Genomic DNA, 18,809 nt, shown 5'->3' with positions numbered 1-18,809 from the left:
CACATATTGCTCATTGGAAGCTACCATAGAGAATCGCAGCAGCAGAGGGAATCTGCAAGCAGAAGCAAAGTCTGAAGAAGACATTACACCATCGCCAAGAAACTGAAAATCATATCATAGGTCAAGGATAGTGCTACACAAACATGTGAATAGAGAATCATTGAATTATTGTTTTGAGTGGTTTAATGATGAAGACAAGTTCAGAAAGGTATCAATGGAAATGTATGAAGGTGGCCAAGTAAGAAGGAAAACGCAAAATGTCGACAACACACCTCTCAACAAGGCTGTATACACATGGTTCGCCCAGCAGAGAGCCGAAGACATACCCATAATTGGGCCTGTTATTTAACCTCAGGTTCTGCTTCCAAATTAATTGAAATATCTGTGTCCCAGTAGAGCTTGGAGCCACCAAGGGTTAGTTAACAAGATATTGGCATTTTGCAAGTTAGTATAAGAGAACAACGGTCAGCGGACGAGCCAACCTCAACTTCATTTCTCACTGAATTAAACAAAATTTTACACGAAGGATAAACCGAAAACAAGTCTAAAATCGTGACAAGGTGGCCTGGTGCTACAAAATTTTACCAGAGAAGACAGATGATATAACACCAATAAAATGTCCCAATTTAAACAAATAAATGTGAGGCAGAGGGTCCTCTTTCATTGCAAAAAAACTCAACTTGCACAAGGTGACTCCATTCGACATCTGAAAGTTCAGCAAACAACTCTGCTTACATCATCTATGCCAATACCTAAGTAATGCCAACTCGCATCATCGGCCTCCATCATTGACTGGACTTTTTTTTTTTAAGTTTTTCACGGGATGTAGGCATCGTTTGCTAGGCCAGTATTTTTATTGCCCATCCATAATTGTCCTTCAGAAAGTGGTGGTGAGTTGCCTTCTTGAACCGCTGCAATTCATGTAGCACAGGTACACCCAAAGTGAAGGGACAGCGATGCAATTCCAAATCAGGATGGTGTGTGGCTTGGAGGGGGCCTTGCAAGTGCTGGCGTTCTCAAGTGTCTGCTGCCCTTGTCCTTCCAGATGCTAGATGTTGTGGGTATGGAAGATGCTGTTGAAGGAGCCTTGGTGAGTTGCTGCAGTGCATCCTGTAGATGGTACACACTGCTCCAACTGTGCGTCAGTGGTAGACGGAGTGGATCTTAGAAGTGGCGGATGGGGTCAAGCAGGCTGCTTTGCCCTGGATGCTGTCGAGTTTCTTGAATGTTGATGGAACAGCACTCATCCAGGCAAGTGGAGAATATTCTATTACACTCCTCACTTGTGCCTTACAGACGACAGGCAGGCTTTGGGGCGTCAGGTGGTGAGTTACTCACCGCAGAATTCCCAGCCTCTCACCTACTCTTGTAGCCACTGTATTTATATGACTGGTCTAGTTCTGTTTCTAGTTGATGGTAACCCTCCCAGGATGTTGATAGTAGGGGATTCAGTGATGGTGATGCCACTGAATATCATGGGGAGATGGGTGGATTCTCTCATGTTGGAGATGGTCACTGCCTGCCACTTGTGTGTGTTACTTGCCACTTATCAGCCCAAGTCTGTCAGCGAGCAGGTTATTGCCGAGTAAGTGCCGCTGGATCGCACTGTCAACGGCACCGTCTATCACTTTTCTGATAATCGAGAGTAGACAGAAGGGGCGGTAATTGGCCAGGTTGAATTTGTCCTGCTTTTGTGGACAGGACATACCTGGGCAGTTTTCCATATTCCTGGGTAGATGCCTTCGTAGCTGTACTGGAACAGCTTAGCTACTGGCACGGCAAGTTCTGGAGCACAGGTCTTCAGTCCTATTGCCAGAAATATTGTCAGAGCCCATAGGCTTTGCAAGTTCCAGTGCCTTCAAGCTATTTCTTGATATCACATGGAGTGAAACGAATTGGCCGAAGACTGGCTTCCGTGATGCCAGGGAGCTCAAAATGGAGGAGTACTGATGCATCAGCTGAGAGGGGGGTGGGGGGGGGGGGGAGAAGTAGTTGGTGATAGCCATCAGGAGGTTTCCTTGCCAATGTCTGACCTGATACCACAAGGCTTCATGGGATCCACAGTCAACGTTGAGAACTTCCAGGCAACACCCTCCCAACTGTAAACTCCCTCACCTCTAGTGAGACTGTCTTATCATTGGGGCTGGATATACCCAGGGATGGTGATTGTGGTATCTAGGATGCTGTGTGTAAGGCGTGATTCCATGTGTATGACTACGTCAGGCTGTTGCTTGACTAGTCTGTGGGAAAGCTCTCCCAATTTTGGCACAAGCTCCCAAATGTTTGTAAGGACTTCAGGTTTGTGCCATTGTCACTTCTGGTGCCTAGGTCAGTGCCAAATGGGCTGTCCTGTTTCATTCCTTTCAGGCTGCATAGCAATTTGATACGACTCATTGGCTTGCTAGGCCATTACAGAGGGCATTTAAGAATCAAACCACACTGCTGTGGATCTGGAGTTACACATAGGCCAGACCAGATAAGGCAGCTGATTTCCTTCCCTTAAAGGACCAGATGGGTTTTTACAACAATCGACAATGCTTTTGTGGTCACTAATACTGAGGCTAGCCAGATTTATTAATTGAATTTAAATTCCACCAGCTGCCATGGTGGGTTTTGAACCCGTGGCCCAGAGCATTAGCCTGGGCCTTTGGATTGCTAGTCCAATAGCATTACCACTACGCCACTGCCTCCCCATAAATGCCCTGAACACCTACCCCCAGAGAACCTGGTAACACCAGATGAGAAGGCTGCATCATCTGTGGCTGAATAAAGAGATTAAGGATTGTATCAAATTTAAAGGAACACTCTACAATCTGCAAAGGCTAGTGGTAGGTCAGAATTAAGAACCAGCAAAAAAATGACTAAAAAACTAGCAAGCTACTAATATAAAAACAGATAGGAGGAGTTTCTACAAGTATTTAAATTGGAAAAGAGTAACTGTATCAGTGCCGGTCCTCTAGAGAGTCTGGGAATCTGATAATGGAAAACAGGAAATGGCCAAGGCGTTGAACTGATATTTGATGTCTGTCATCACAGTAAAGACTTAGAAAACTTCCCAAAGAAACTTGAAAATCAAAAGATGAACGGGAGGGAGGAACCTAAAGCAATCACCATCACTAGGGCAAAGGTACTAGGAAAACTATTAGGCCTAAAGGCTAACAAGCACCCAGGACAAGATGGCTTGTATCCTAGGGTCTTAAAAGATGTGGTTACTGTCATGAAAACATAATTTTCATAATATTGTGATTTATTGTAAAGGTAGGGTAATAGTGAGGTTTGGCTTAGTTTCTCTGTGTGGATGTGTGTGGGGGAATTAATTGAATTGGAGATGGCCCTGTGCACATGCGTAGTTTGTTCTTTTCCGGGGTTTTTTTTTTGATTTAAAGGGAGCCCTGCACCTGCGCAAAAGAGGAAGCAAAAACAAAAACAAAATCGAAATAGGGCAAAAAAGATTGGGTAACCCAGAAGAGAAGCACCATTCTCCAGACAGCCCACGGATGAGACACGACAGGAAATGCAGAGAGGAGGTTTCCCAGAAGAACAAACCTAAAACCAGGAAGTGTGAACAAGAAAAGGTCCCAAGATGACAGCTAAGTCAAGGAACAGGGACAAGGAATCTGGAACAGATCCTGTTCAGTGAAGTTAAAGTAAGGAGCAGAGGAACAGGCTCCAAACTGAAGAAAGCTGTGGCGAGCAGAATCAAGGCAAAGTGGGCTTGCGAAGAGCCAGAAAAAGCGAGGAGACTGGTGACTCCTTACTAAGGGCCTGTGAAGCAGTGGTGTTCTGTTGACATGGTTAAGTATCTGAAAGCGTGTGGAAGGTGAAGCTTGATCGCACATGGTGATGCAGGAGAGAGGAACATTGGAAGGAGAGAACGAAACCCTGGAGGTGGATCCTTGTTGAAGGCATTCGAGAAGATTCCAAAGTTAGTTCATCAAGATTGGAAACCCTTGTGTGAAAGATGGAGTTCAGTGAAACTGGTTGGCTCACGGTGTGACAAGCGTTTGGGGGGAGTTGGAGAGATCCATAGCATCTGTTTGGGATGACATCTGTCACTTGGTTTCAGGGTGTGGTGTATCTGGCCACAGGTCACCTACTGGTTTAAATGGACTGTGTACTTACTATGAACATTAGAGTATAAGGTAGATTTTGTAACTTGTGTTATCCTTACAAATCTGTATATATCTATAAAGGTGTAGTTGTGGGTGAAGAAGCATTGTAATATAGTTCATCTTTTCTCGTTTAATAAATGTTTACTCTTTTGTTAAAAGTTCAGCAGCAGACTCTGTGACTCTGTTCTGTAGCCACCCTCTACATTTCTAAATAAAAAAATAAAAGTTAGGATCGATCTATCAAGCCAGGTTCCATCCTGGGATTTCAGTTGTCCAGTAGTAACATCAGCTGGGATCATAACAATTGCTTATTATCTTCCAAAATTCCATAGATTCTGGAAGGGTTCCAGTGGATTGGAAAACAACTAATGTAATGCCCTTATATAAGAAAGGAGGGAGATAGAAAGCAGGAAACTACAGGCCAATTAACATATGTCAGAGGGAAATTATTAGAATCCATTATTAAGGAGGTTATATCAGGATACTTAAAAAATCATAATGCGATTAGGCAGAGTTAATGTGGCTTTGTGAAAGGGAAATCACATTTAATTTTTTAGAGCTTTTTGAGGAAGTAACAAGCAAGGTGGATAAAGAGGGACCTATAGATGTGGTGTACTTGGATTTCCAAAAGGCATTTGATAACATGCCATATCAAAGGCTTTATTTGTATCTTTACAGCACAAGAGAACAGGGTGTAGGGGATAAAATATTAGCAAGTTAAAGGGTTGGTTAGCTAACCAGAAGCAGAGAGTAGGGATAAATGGGTCTCAGTTGGCTAGCTGCGACTAGTGAAGTGCCACAGGGATCTGTGCTGGTGCTGTTAAGAAGCTATTAATGTATATATGCTGGAAAATATTTTTCTCTTAAAATAGACGTTTAGTCTGCGGGTATGTCTTAATTGGATTAAAGCCAGCTAGTCTAAGTGCTTTGAAAAGTACTAGTTTTGATATGTAAGGGAGATAACGTGCATTTGCATTTTTGAATAGAGCATTCAAGAAGTGGGGTGAAAATTGACGCCTTTCTAGCAGCTACCAAGCAATATGTTTACATTACTAATAAAATTGGCATTATGAAAGGGGTTTCATTGTTAAAAGGTAAAGTTCAAAGACACTGGTGAGACAATGAGAATTTGAACTCAATCAATGGTGGTAGGTATAACTTCAGTAGCTTTCAGGTGTGCAGAGTAGAGGCAATCTTAGGTGAAAAGGCAGCTGCAGGCCTCCAACTGGCTCCACAGTGAAAGAAACCTCATTTTGAATTCGTAAGGTGAAAATGCTTTGCCTGGTGTTTGGTTAAGACTATGGGTTGCTGTTGCCTTAATGGAGATTAGTTTGGGGGTTTGTTAAAAGTTAAGATAGTAGCAATTTGTGGCCATGTGTACATATATTTTAACCAGTGTGAATTAATAAAATGTTTCATATAGTTTGATGTAAAATGTCAAGTGGTCTGATTCCAGAGTTTACAGTCACATCTCAAACATAACACTTAAAATTATAGGTTATGACAGTTTAAAGTTTCCTTCTGGGAATTTTAAATAACTGCTTTACCAACTGCATTGGTCATAACAGGGGTCTCAACTATTTACAATCTACAGCTTTGATTTGGAAGAAGGGATCAAATGTATGGTGGCTAAATTTGCCAATGGCACCAAGATAGGGAGGAAAGCAAGTTGTCAAGAGGAGTTAGAGAGTTTGCAATGGGATATAGGCAGGTAAAGTGAGTAGGCAAAAAATTTTGTGGATGGGGGTATGTGGGGAAAATGCGAACTTTTCCACTTTGGCAGGAAGAAAGAAAAAGCAGTATACTATTTGCGATTGCAGAGCTCCAAGGTACAGGAGGAATCTGGATGTCTCCGTACAAAATCACAAAAATTTAGTTTTCAGGTACAGCAAGTAATTAGGAAGGCAAATAGAATGCTGCTGTTTATTGCAAGGGGAATGGAATAAAAAAAGTAGTGAAGTTTTACTGCAGCTATACAGGGCAATAGTGAGACCAGATCTGGAACACTGTACAGTTTTGGTCTTATTTGAAAAAAATATGTAATTACATTAGCAGTACAGAGAAGGTTCACTCGACTCATTCCTGGGATGAAGAGCTTATCCTATGAAGAAACCTCGAACAGCTTGGAGCTATACTCATTGGAATTCAGAAGAATGAGAGATGACCTTGGTGAAATATGTAAGATCCTGAGGAGACTTGACAGGGTAAATATCCACTTGGGGGAGATTAGAACTATGGGACGCAGTTTAAGAACAAGAGGGCTCCCTTTTAAGACTGAGATTAGGAGAAATTTTTCTCTCTCGGAGGGTCGTTACTGTATGGAATTATCTTCCCCAGAGAGCAGTGGAGACTGGGTCATTGAATTTATTCAAGGCAGAGTTAGACAGATTTTTGATAGACAAGGGAGTCAATTGTGATGGGGGGGGGCAGACAGGAAAGTGGAGTTGAGACCACAAGCAGATCAGCCATGATCCTATTGAATGGCACAGCATGGTCAAATGGCAAATGGCCTACTACTGCTCTTAAGTCCTTTCTGAACAGCAGTTACTTCTATCTACTGAAAAACATGTCAAAAATTCAACCCTTTAGCTAAGGCATCGTATTGTGATGAGCCATGTGCTGGAAAAAGTCTGTAATTTTCTTATGTACAATGTCCCTTTAAGACCAAAGTTGACAGTGGATTATTCTGAAAGAAGGCTAATTGGTATCTTGATTATGACATCATTAGGTTCAAAGAAATTCCCATGAGACTGAGGCTGCCATGAGGATGAATGGCTAAGAAATAAAGGGTAAATAGAACGCTAATTATAATGACGTTGGGTTTCAGCCCGAGGTTTCTATTTGGCAGTTCAGAACACATTGAGAATTTGTGTAAAGAGGAAACAAGCAAGGTTCTCTGCAAAAAGTTTTTCATTTTGCAATCTTCGAACAGATCCTGGTGTTGAAGCAGATCTGTGTGTGTTATACAGCTGGAAAGAGAAGAGGTCTGAAGCCAGGAAGGGAAAGAGGTTGCAGATTGGACAGGGCTCATTGCTGCTGTCTCTGTTACCAGAGCCCACCAGACCATTTAAAGGGATCAGAGTATTAGGACTGTTGTGGCCCAAGTGAGAGGTTTGCAGATGTGTGCCTTGTTGGTGGTAATACTGTCCAGTGACTTCAGATGGAAGATGGTTGTTGGAGAATGTGATTCAAGGACCAAAATAACTGTGTGGCATGTGAGAGATCCTACAAATCAGACAGAGTTTGAAAAATTGAGAGATTGCATGAGGTCCCACATTTGTGCAAGAAGTAATGTGAATGCTTGTAACTATGTGAGGCATATCTTTATTGTCTCGACTATTTGGGTTGAAATTTACTTTTTTATTAGAAATATCCTTGAACTGTTTTTTATGTTGATTTTAGTTGTTTTGTTGAAGTAAAAGTTGTAAAAAGTGAAATCTTGTCCATCGGTTTTTTATCCATTGGCTTTGAGAGGATTTTTTTCAATAAAAGTTATCAGTCTCTGCTGGGATTGTAACAATATCAACTTTCAAATGTAACTACAGAGGAGAACTGATGAAGAGAATGGTGGACAGTAAGGATGACGTGACAACTTGCCTGAAGGCATTCAACAAGAAAGAGGGAATCCACATTTAGGGCTGTGCCTAGCAAGAGGTGCTAATCAACTATATCAAAAACTCCTGGAGACACGCCCTAGGTGCTTCATTCGAGACAGAAAATAATAGCAATCACATAGCAGATTTCAAAGATTTCCCTAAAGAAATACTTGAAAGCGAAAAAATACTTGAAAGTGAAAAGCAAGTTGTAGAGTATGATGGATTCAGTACCCATGATCTAAATAATGCCAAGTTCATACTTGGAGCTGAATCAGACACTGACATCATAAATGCATGGATGAATATTGACGCACAAGAAGCTACCAGAGGATGACAGACGAACGAATATCAGTCAGGTAACAGATCCAAACTGTAAAGACATCCAGCACACCGAAGATGATGATAACAATGATGCTAAGACCAAACCACTACCATCATCCCATACAGTCATCCGCTACCTAGAAAAATTGTTGAGATGCTTGGAAGTCAATGAAAAGTCAATGGCTGCAAGTGTGCCACAACTTCAAAGCATCCTACTTCTAGCAAATGCAGGGCTGATGAGTAAAAATGCACATGTTCCTCCAGGGTTCGGTTGCTGGTATGGCTCCAACATCTTCTGCTGCTCAGATGTCTGCAATGTGGGCAAGGCCACAACAGTCCTGACTTCTGCACATCACACTTATCAAGATGTGTTCTGCATCAGTACATTTTCCCGTCGATGTGGGCAGCAAATTTGATGTGGGTGGATGATTCCAGCGAGCAGCACTTATAATGATATGCAGATGTACTAAAATGATGTTCACAACCCTCGACGGCGGGAAGGCAGCCCGCCATTGACGGGCGGAGCAGATAATCGCAAACTGGTTTCACGATGGCGTGAAATTGATTTTTGGCTTTCCCACCATCACGTCCAACGCTAATGGGCACGGAAAATTCTGCCCAATGTCTCTATCAGAAAGATTTGAATAGTACAAAACTTCAATAACTCAAGGGGTTATTACACTTTTCAGCTTCATGTGACATGAAGCAGGAATTTCTATATCACAGATAGTAACCTACAAGATTTGCCAGGTAAAAATGAACTGATGGGTGCATGTCAAAGGTTGGAGAATATGTTAAGGTATCAAGAAAGCAGTGATATTATTGGCTGTGACTTACTCAGTGAATTAGAAATTGCAAATGCAACATTTCCCGAAGGTGTAAAGTCCCTAGTACAAGCAGTTAGATTTATCAACATTAACAAATTCCAGGATGTTATGCCAACTCTGTGGGTTGCATTAAGGATAATGCTTACAATTCCAATAACTGTGGCTACAGGAGAAAGAAGCTTTAATAAGCTGAAGCTGATAACGACATACTTAAGGTCTTCTATAACTCAAGAAAAGCCAAATTCTCTAGCAATTTTGTCAATAGAGAATGACCTTGTCAGAAATAGAAACACGGAAAGTGCTATAAAAAATTTGGAGATCTAAAGTCGAGGGGAAAAAAATTAGTTAGGATAACATAGGATTTGCACGTCTGTTGTTGCATTTGATTAGCTTTGGTTTTTCTTTTTTCTCTTTTTTTTAAACTTGTGTACAGGATGTTATGAGATAGCAGTTTGGTAAAGCTGAGCTATTTAAAAATCCCAGAGGGAAACTTTAAACAACTGTCATAACCAGTATTTTTAAGTGGTACGTTTGAGATGCAACTCTAAATTCAGCAATCAGACCACCAGTTCTTGACAGACTTTTTTTAAACTAAATGAAACATTTTATTAATTTACACAAGTTAAAGATATACACATGGCTACAAGTTACTATCATAACTTTTAACAACTTCCCAAACTAATCTCCATTAAGGCAATAGCAACCCATAGGCTTAACCAGACACCAGGCAAAGCATTTTCACCTTACAAATTCAAAATGAGGTTCCTCTCACTTTGGTTCCTGTGGTGACAGTTGTAGGCTTACAGCTATTTCGATCTTACATTGTTTTTGCCCTGCACACACAAAACTGCTGAAGTTAGCACAGCTCACTGAATGTAAATTCTCATTGTATCACTGGCCTCTTTGAGCTCCACCTCATCTAACGATAAATCCCCTTCCATAGCACCAATTTTATTAGTAATATAAACATATTGCTTGAGCTTCTGCTAGCTAGGTGCCAGAATTCACCCGACTTCTTGAATGCTCTATTCAAAAAATGCAAATGAACTCTACCTCTCTTACACCCCAAAACTAGTACACAAAGCACCCAGACTAGCTGGCTTTAATCCAATTACGACACACCCACAAACTAAATCTCTATTTTAGAAGAAAAATATTTTACAACATTATATACATTAATCGCTTCATGACAAAGGTTCTCTTTTCCCTTTCTTCTATTTTATCAAAAAAATTCTTAAAATTGTAAAAATTGTTAAGTTTCAGTTAAAATAATGTATGTGTTTGAATGTATTGATTTGATTTTTGTTCATTTATTTATTTATAATAAATACTTTATTCCTATATTTGTAGTTATTTTGTCAGAAAGCAATTATGAAAATGGTCAAAAGGTCTTCAGAGCAGTGGAATTCAATTTGCCCGGGACACTAACAAACTTCAAGACGGCCTTGTACATTATAGCGAAGTTCCAGTGTACTTCCCTGCCTTTTACCCTTGCAGGCTGGGAGTTGTTCCTGATTAAAGGCAACTAAGATCAACAATTTTATAAAGGTATACTGCCTTAACATTGTTATTCAGGCATGCCTTATTTAGCTTTTTAAAGCTGTACCCTTATTGTGGATACAATGCTCTTACAAACCTGTGGCTCACATATTTGCCCCCTCATATTCTGTTACAATGCGTCTAACTCCCAAAATGCTACATTACCATTGGTTACATTGAACACCCCTCCCCCCATTCATATGCTCCTGTCTATCAGCCTTCTCCAGTCCCCATCACAGCCAACTTCGCAAGCTCAGATAAGCCTGCACCACTTTTTCCAGTTGCGAAACTGTTCCAGTCTTTACATTCTTGCCTTAAAGCACTTACGTATGATTTTGTTTCTGATTAAAATAATGGACAAAAAAAGCACTGGCTGGGGTGCACAACTTTCTGACGTGCACAACTTTTCTGACATGCGCTCTGTGATGAACCCCCATGTAAAAGAATAGTTTGTATTAAGCCATTTGTTAGAAGTTTATGACGTTAAGTTCTTGTAAAAAAGGTTTAAGGCCATTGTTGAGAAACCTTCACTGTAGTGAAGCTTTCTTTCTTCTGAGGGGAGGGTGTAACAAACCCCCAAGGAAATGAATACTGCTTATAATATGAAGATGGGAGTTTGCAGACTGGGAGCTACAGTTCCCAGCGGGCCTCAGGATTTTTGTGCATGCACTGGCTGAAGGATGCACAGTTGGTGGATTTTTTTGTCTCGGAAACCAGTCCAGCGCTTATGCGCAGAAGGGAAATAAGTACAGAAGAGAAATGGCATGAAACCACAGGTCACGAGATCTGAACAGATATGCCATTAGCGAGAAGGTGTCCCACAGAGCAGGACACAGGGAGGGGGAGAGAGAGAATGTCCCAGAAGGTAATCCCAGGAAGGGACAAGCACAGAGATCAGAAATAGATCCTGCTGAACAAAGTTGAGAGAGCAGAGCAGGGTAATTGGATCCAAGTTAAAGAGAAAGCTGCCGGAGCAGACTTTAAGCAAAATGGGCTTGGGAGAAGCCAGAAGATCCGAGGAGGCAGCCTTCGGTCTGTCCGCAAGCATGACCCAGACCTCCCTGTCGCTTGCCATTTCAACACTCCACCCTGCTCTCATGCCCACATGTCCGTCCTTGGCCTGCTGCAGTGTTCCACTGAAGCTGAACGCAAACTGGAGGAACAACACCTAATCTTCCGACTAGGCACTTTACAGCCCTCTGGACTGAATATTGAGTTCAACAATTTTAGATCATGAACTGTTTCCTCCAACCCCACCCCCTTTCCGATTCCCCTTTTTCCCAATAATTTATATATATTTTTCTTTTCCCACCTATTTCCATTATTTTTAAATGTATTATTGTTTTATCTCTACCTTTTAGCCTATTTCAATCCCTTCCCCCCACCCCACCCCCACTAGGGCTATCTGTACCTTGCTCGTCCTTTCCACCCTTAATGTCACCTATTAGCACATTCCTTAGATAATATCATCACCTTCAACACCTCTTTGTCCTTTTGTCTATGACATCTTTTGGCTATCTCCACCTATCATTGGCCCTCTATCCAGCTCTACCTGTCCCACCTCCCTTAAACCAACTTATATTTCACCTCTTTTCTATTTTTCCTTAGTTCTGTTGAAGAATCATACGGACTCGAAACGTTAACTGTGTTCCTCTCCGCAGATGCTGTCAGACCTGCTGAGTTTCTCCAGGTATTTTTATTTTTGTTTCAGTGAGACCGCGTGGCTCATATTTTCATATTTCTATAACAAATCTTTTTGTCATCTTTCATAATTGTCAAAGCGTCTGGGGTTGGGGGCAGGGTGTTGATGTGAAATCCATGGAATCTGCTTTGATGGCATCTGTCAGTCACTTTGGGATGTGGTGTGTCCAATCACAGTTCACCTATTAGTTCACATGTACCACTTACTTACACGGAATATTAGAGTATAAGATAGATATCGGGGAAATCCTATGGCCTTGCCTGCTGGTGGGATCTTCCGGTCCTGCCAAAGGCAATGGGGTTTTGAACAGTTCACCGCATTTTCCAGCCCCAAATGTGACGGGGGTGTAAAATTTTATCTTTCCCAATTTGTATATGTCGGTAAAAATATATCCGGGCGAAGGAATCGTGAACATTTGAATCATTTTCTCGTGTTTTTATTTAGATCTTTCTAACCTTTTTATCTGCTGTAATATAGTTCATTTTTCTTATTTAATAAATGTTTTATTCTTTGTTTTTAAAGTTCTTCAGCAGACTCCTATGAATTTGTTCAGTAACTTATCTCCACGGTTTCTAAAAAGAAATAAAAGTTAGGATCTATCAAAACAGGTTTCACTCTGGGATCTGACTTATCCAGTAGAAACAACAGCTGTGATTGTAACAACTCCTAGCACATGTCAAAAGTGCAGATGAGAAACATTTTAAATACTATTAAAAAGGTGTTTACTGACAGAAACCGTTATAAACAAAATTTCCAAAATTTACCTTATAGACACTCAAAAATTAATCATTTCTGCAGTTTTCCTTCATATAAAAAATTCCATAGGATTCAAAAGATAGATCATAAACAATTTTAAAACTGAATTTTCAATAATAAACATTTTCTATAACAAATCTTTTTGTCATCTTTCATAATTGTCAAAGCAAGCACAATCGTGGATATTTCACTCGGTTCTTGGGATCCCTTCTAATTCACACTTTCAATGATGTTCGATCCCTACAATCTCAAAATAGCCAAACTGTGTCCTCATTCAAATAACCCAAAACCTCAGTCTCACCTGACCCAAGGACTCTCTCCCTGTACTTTTTCCCTATCTGGACCCCTTGCTGGTCGCAGATTATTAAATTTAGGTAAATGCCAGTCTTTTAAATAGACTTGTAATTCAACTGCCAGTTTCTTTCAGTCTTTTAAATTCTAACAGGATAGTGGGATATATTTAACTTCAAATTCAACTGATGCAAAGATTCCATGCCAGATTTTTTTTTAACTTGCAACTGCAGGTATGATTGAGAGCTCCCTCTAAAACTAGTCAAACCCAGGGTAGCGAGACAAGTTGAAGCCTCGATATAGCAGCTTTGATTAGGAATTAAAAGACACAAGTGACAATGCTTATGGGGAAGAGGTAAGAAGCAGATTCATGGGTGGTGGTGGTGGTGATGGTGGGGGGTGCAGGGGGGGTGGGGGGTGGTGAGGAGAGTATTGTGGGCACGTAGATGGCCTACTGAATTAAAGCAGAACCTCATTAGCACTTTTTACCCCATTTTTTTATTCATTCACAGGATGAGGGCGTCGCTGGCTGGACCAGCATTTATTGCCCAGCCCTAGTTGCCCTTGAGGTGCTGGTGGTGGTGGTGAACTGCTTTCTTGAACCGCTGCAGTCCATGTGGTGTAGGTACACCCACAGAGCTGTTAGGAAGGGAGTTCCAGGATTTTGACCCAGCGACAGTGAAGGAACGGCGATATATTTCCAAGTCAGGATGGTGAGTGATTTAGAGGGGAACTTGCAGGTGGTGGTGGTGTTCCCATCTGTCTGCTACCCTTGTCCTTCTAGATGGTAGTGGTTGCTAGTTTGGAAGATGCTGTCTAAGGAACCTTGGCAAATTCCTGCAGTGCATCTTGTAGATGGTACACACTGCTGCTACTGTGCGGTGGTGGAGGGAGTGAATGTTTGTGGATATGGTGCCAATCATGGCAAGCTTCTTCAGTGTTGCGGGAGCTACACTCATCCAGGCAAATGGGAAGTATTCCATCATGCTCCTGGCTTGTGCCTTGTTTGGGGAGTCAGAAGGTGAGTTACTCATTGCAGGACTCCTAGCCTCTGACCTACTTTTGTGGCCACAGTATTTATATGGCTAGCCCAGTCCAGTTTCTGTTCAATGATAACCCTCAGAATGTTGATAATGGGGGATTCAGAGATGGTAATGCCATTGAATGTCATGGGGCGATGGTGAGATTCTCTCTTGTTGGGGATGGTAATTGCCTGGCACTTGTGTGGCATGAATGTTACTTGCCACTTGTCAGCTCAAGCCTAGATATTGTCCAGGTCTTGCTGCATTTGGACATGGGCTGCTTCAGTATTTAAGGAGTTGCGAGTGGTGTTGGACATCACTGAGGATTGTATAAACATCCTCACTTCTGACCTTATAATGGAAGAAAGGTCACTGATGAAGCAGCTGAAAATGGTTGGGCCAAGGACACTATCCTTAGGAACTCCTGCAGTGAAGTCCTGGAGTGGAGATGACTGACCTCCAACAACTATAACCATTTTCCTTTGGAGTCATACCTAGTGCAACCAGTGCAGAGTTTCCCCCCTGATTCCCATTGACTCCAGCTTTGCTAGGACTCCTTGATGCCACACTCAAGTCAAATGCTGTCATAATGTCAAGGGCAGTCCCTCTCACTTCACCTCAGGTGTTCAGCTCTTTTGTCCATGTTTGAACCAAGGCTATAATAAGGTCAGGAACTCAGTGGCCCTGGAGGAACTCAAACTGGGTGTCAGTGAGCAGGTTATTGCTAAGCAAATGCTGCTTGTTAGTCCATCACTTTACTGATGTTCGAGAGTAGACTGATGGGGTGGTAACTGGCCAGGTTGGATTTGTCTTGCTTTGTATAGAGGACATACCTGGGCAATTTACCACATAGCTGGGTAGATGCCAGTGTTGTAACTATACTGGAACAGCTTGGCCAGGGGTCTGGCAAGTTCTGCAGCACAAGTCTTCAGTGCTATTGCTGAAATATTGTCAGGGCCCATAGCCTTTGCACTATCCAGTGCCTTCAGCCGTTTCTTGATATCACGTTGAGTGAATTAAATTGGCTGAAGACTGGCATCTGTGATGCCGGGAAGGTCCCCTGCCTGGGAGTCTGTAAGATTAAGATTGACAGGTCCCAGCTCTGTCTCTGAACACTGCTAGAAGATCAGCTACTACTACCACCACTCTCTGCATTTCCCTCCATTATATGTGTTCACTTGCCCCACTCAGACAAGCAGCTATTGTCGAACCATCATCTGCAAAATCACACTTTGATATGTTGCCCTACTTCTCTGGCAACTTTTCCACCTTTCAGCGTTTCACTTTGTTCCATCATACACACCTCTCCTCTCATTTAAGTCCTTGTTCTATACTACTTAAATATCACTCCAAACTTTTCAGAGATATATATTTTGCTTTCCTCCCTCAGCCTCTGCATTGAGCCAGTTCTCATAATTAGTGATTTCCGCCTTCATCTCATCTCTTGTTTTGAGTTTGAGTTTACTGTTCTCCAAACTCCTAAATCTCCTCCTCCATGTAGATCCTCCTACCCATATTCAACCACACAAATCACACAGTACCTGACAAAGCAGAAGAGCAAGTAGCTAGAGACTCGCATCGGCTGGATACGGATAAACCCCATTCTGCCCCACCTTTTCAGCCAGCAGTCAAATCCACTGTGGGCCCTCATTGGGTTCCGAACAAATTTCCAGTCGCCCCACCATCGCTGTTCACTGGCTGTGTTTGAATCTACACAATGTGTCTGGACTTTGCCAGGGAGCGTAATAGAGTGACCTTGAGCCTCTCTTCACCTGATACGCGCTAGATTAAATTCCACTTGACTGCAAGTCACATAGCTGTTTCCGAAAGAGCCGGATACTTTCTTTCCCCGACCTGTGCACGCTGTCAAATATAATAAACCTTCCAACATGGCTTCTCCTATTGTTTCAATCACTAGTAAGGCAATCTTTGATCATTTCCTTGCCTTGATCCCGGCACATATCCCAACCCCACTTTCCAAAGCCCACTTCTTACTATATCTGTCCCTCAGGTCACTTACCATTTCACTTTAAATTCCTGACCACCCTTTGGTCTAAAAATCATCATGACACTTCAGTAGCTATTGATTTCCTAAATCACATCCCCTCTATCAATTTTAATGCCCTTGCCCTGACTGGAATTAATATTTGTTCTCACCCACATCATTGGTCCAGTATACCCTCATCTCAATTCCCTTAATCTCAAGGGGGGCAGATTTGAACATCTTTGGCTAAGTACTGGTTTAACCATTCATCCCCAGATCTGGATAGATTACTTAAAAGTATTATCAGACAATGCTTTTCATCACTTAAAATGCTCACTATTTAAAGGTCATCCCAGGGATGCAAGATAATCCATATCTTCTTTTCTCTACCGCTAAGGTCTTCTTAAACAACCTTCCCTACCTCTTTCACCTCGCCTTCAACTGCAAGTGCGAGGAGTGTCACAAAGATCGTGGCCATCCATTCAACTGCCTGTGCTGTTTCTCTCTCTTCCCACAGTCCTTAAGGACATCTCCAAAAAATCCCAGCTGCCCTAGTCTTAAACATGTCTTTACCTACACTCCAACCTGTCTCCGCAATGCTCCCTCTAACCTTAGCTTGTTCATCAGATACACATCCTGCTCCCACAATTCTATTCCAACCAAACTGTTGGCCTCTCTGTGCCTGCAAACACCTTTTCAAACCTCCTTTTCCTTCAAGTCTTTGACTGTGTTGTCACGTTCTGAATCCATGCCCATCTTTCTTCCAATTCCTGACTGAAATCCTACAATCAGGTTTTCAGCTAGGTAACAGTACTGAAACAGCCCTAGTTAAAAGTTACAAATGACAATCTTTGCGACCATGACCATGATAAGCTTTCTCTTCCCATCCTCTACATTTTTTCTTTATTTTTTTTTTACAGGGTGTGGGTGTCACTGGCAAGGCCAGCATTTGTTGCCCTAGTTGCCCTTGAACTGAATGGCTTGTGAGGCCATTTCAGTGGGCAGGTAAGAGTCAACCACATTGCTGTGGGTCTGGAGTCACATGCAGGCTAGACCATGTAAGGATGGCAGATTTTCTTCCCTAAAGGACATTAGTGAATCAAATGGGTTTTTATGACCATCAACGGTAGTTTCATGATCACCATTAGTGAGATTAGCTTTAATTTCCAGATTTATTAACTGAATTCAGATGCCACCAGATGCCATTGTGGTATTTGAGCCCATGTCCCCAGTGCATTAGCCTGGATTTCTAGGTTACTAGTCCAGCAACCGGTAGCTTTTAACCACACCATCCTTCTCCAAAGCCTCTCCTCCATATCCAACTTGGTGGGCCTGCCTTAGCTTGGTTCTATTCTTACCTTTCTAATTCTAGTCAGGGAATCACTTGCAATGATTTCTCTTTACACTCTTGCTTTTGTTACCTCTCAAGTCCTCCAAGGATCTATCCTTGGCCCCATTCCATTTCTTATCTACATGCCACTCTTTGGCAATATCATCCAAAAATACAACATCAAGTGTTAACTGTACATCAGTTGGATATTATTTAGTGATAGGTATTAACTGGGGCTCACTTAAAGCTGAGTGAGGACAGGCTCGAGCAGTAGCTACCAGAATTTACATGGCAGAGCCTCAGGAGTAACTGCTGTGTGGTGCATTCTTATGAGTTCATGTAGCATAAAAATCACTATTTTCCTGTTGAAGACTCATAACTGACCACATCTTCCAGCTTAACAAACCTGATAGTCAGCATTTACAGTTATTACTCACATGATTAGTTAGTCGCCTGCAATTCTTGCAATAGCGTCTGAAGTGACGCTTTCCTAACATCAGTAGTGGAGAAAATGCTTGAGTCTATTATAAAAGATGTGGTAACAAAACACTTGGAAAGCATTAGTGGGATCAGACAAAGTCAGCATGATTTATGAATGGGAAATCATCCTTAACTAATCTACTGGGCTTTTCTGAGGATGCAACTAGTAGAATGGATAAGGGAGAACCAGTGGATGTGGTGTATTTGGATTTCAAGAAGGCTTTTTTTTTAAAGGTTCCACATAAGAGGTTAGTGGGAAAAATTAAAGCACATGGGATTGGGGGTAACATAGTGGCATGGATTGAGAATTGATTGACAAGCCAGAAACAGAGTGGTAATAAATGGATCTTTTTCCAAGTGGCAGGCAGTGACTAGTGGTGTACTGCAGAGATCAGAGCTTGGGCCCCAGCTATTCATGATATATATAAATGACTTGGATGAGGGAGCCAAATGCAATATTTCCAAGTTTGCTGATGTCACAAAACTGGACGGGGTTGTGAGGAGGATGCAAGGTGGCTTCAGGGCAATTTAGACAAGTTGTGTGTGTGGGCAAATACATGGCAGATGCAGTATAATGTGGATAAATGTGAAAGACAGAAAGGCAGAGTATTATTTAAATGGTGATATATTGGGGTGTACATAGGGATCTGGGTATCCTTGTACACCAGTCAATAAAAGTAAATAGGCAGGTGCAGCATGCAATTAGGAAGGCAAAATGGTACGTTGTCCTTCATTGCAAAAGAATTTGAGTTCAGAAGTAGGGATGTCTTAATGCAGTCATCCAGGCCTTGGTGAGACCACACCTGGAGTAAGGAATGCAGTTTTGGTCTCCCTGCCTAAGAAAGGATA

This window comes from Carcharodon carcharias, chromosome 20, assembly GCF_017639515.1.
Source record: "Carcharodon carcharias isolate sCarCar2 chromosome 20, sCarCar2.pri, whole genome shotgun sequence".
NCBI lineage: Eukaryota > Metazoa > Chordata > Chondrichthyes > Lamniformes > Lamnidae > Carcharodon > Carcharodon carcharias.
This window is presented reverse-complemented; position numbering follows the sequence as displayed.